The sequence below is a fragment of the Tachyglossus aculeatus genome, chromosome 1, assembly GCF_015852505.1.
Source record: "Tachyglossus aculeatus isolate mTacAcu1 chromosome 1, mTacAcu1.pri, whole genome shotgun sequence".
NCBI classification, from domain to species: domain Eukaryota; kingdom Metazoa; phylum Chordata; class Mammalia; order Monotremata; family Tachyglossidae; genus Tachyglossus; species Tachyglossus aculeatus.
In genome coordinates, this window is record NC_052066.1 from 96,063,382 (window position 1) to 96,065,032 (window position 1,651).

A 1,651-nucleotide genomic window follows, 5' to 3' on the forward strand; every position below is an offset into this window, starting at 1 on the left:
AGCTCTCAACCCTCTCCTCTACTTTCCCATCCTTCCCAGAAGTATCTTCAGATGAGATCTCCTCCCTCTGCTCAAGTGCCACCCCATCCACCTGTGCTTCGGACCCCATTCCCTTATGTTATGAAAACTCTTGCCCCTTCCCTCCTTCCCGCCTTAACTTCCATCTTCAACCGCTCACTCTCCAGTGGTTCCTTCCCCTCTGCCTTCAAACATGCCCACGTCTCCCCCATCCTAAAAAACCCTCTCTTGACCCCACTGCCCCTTCTAGTTATCACCCTATCTCCCTCCTACCCTTCCTTTCCAAACTCCTAGAACGAGTCATCTACACTCACTGCCTCGAATTCCTCAACTCCAATTCTCTCCTAGACCCACTCCAATCTGGCTTCCTTCCCTTACACTCCACCGAAACTGCCCTCTCAAAGGGCACCAATGACCTCCTTCTTGCCAAATCCAATGGCTCCTACTTTATCCTAATCCTCCTCCAACTCTCAGCTTCCTTTGACACTGTGGACCAACCCCTTCTCCTCAACACACTATCGAACCTTGGCTTCACAGACTCCATCCTCTCCTGGTTCTCTTCTTATCTCTCTGGCCATTCATTCTCAGTCTCCTTCATGGGATCCTCCTCCCCCTTCCATCCCATTACTGTAGGGGTTCCTCAAGGGTCAGTTCTTGGCCCCCTTCTGCTCTCCGTCTATACTCACTCCCTTGGTGAACTCATTCACTCCCATGGCTTCAACTATTATCTGTACGCTCATGACACCCAAGTCTACATCTCCACCCCTGTTCTCTCTACCCCTCTCCAGGCTCGTATCTCCTTCTGCCTTCAGGACATCTCCACCTGGATGTCTTCCCGCCATCTAAAACTCAACATGTCCAAGACTGAACTCCTTATCTTCCCACCCTCTTCCTGACTTTCCTGTCACTGTGGACGGCACTACCATCCTTCCCATTTCACAAGTCCGCAACCTTGGTGTCATCCTCGACTCTGCTCTCTCATTCACCCCACACATCCAATCCATCACCCAAACCTGCCGGTCTCACCTCCACAACATTGCCAAGATCTGCCCTTTCCTCTCCATCCTAACCGCTACCTTGCTGGTTCAATCTCTCAGCCTATCCCAACTGGATTACTGCATCAGCCTCCTTTCTGATCTCCCATCCTCCTGTCTCTCCCTGCTTCAGTTTATACTTTACTCTGCTACCCAGGCTGTCATTCTACAGAAATGCTCTGGGAATGTCACTCCCCTCAAAAATCTCCAGTGGTTGCCTGTCAACCTTTGCATGAAGCTAAAACTCCTCACTATTGGCTTCAAAGCTCTCCATCACTTTGCCCCCTCCTACCTCACCTCGCTTCTCTCCTTCCACAGCCCAACCCACACAGTGTGCTCTTCTGCCACTAGCCTCCTCACTGTGCCTCATTCTCACCTGTCCTGCCTTCGACCCCTGGCCCACGTCCTACCTCTGAACTGGAATGCCCTCCCTCCACACATCCACCAAACTAGTTCTCTTTCTCCTTTCAAAGCCTTACTGAGAGCTCACCTCCTCCAGGAGGTCTTCCCAGACTGAATCCCCCCTTTTTCCTCTGCTCCACCTCCCCTCCCCATCGCCCCCACTCCCTCCCTCTGCCCTACCCCCTTCCCCTCACCAC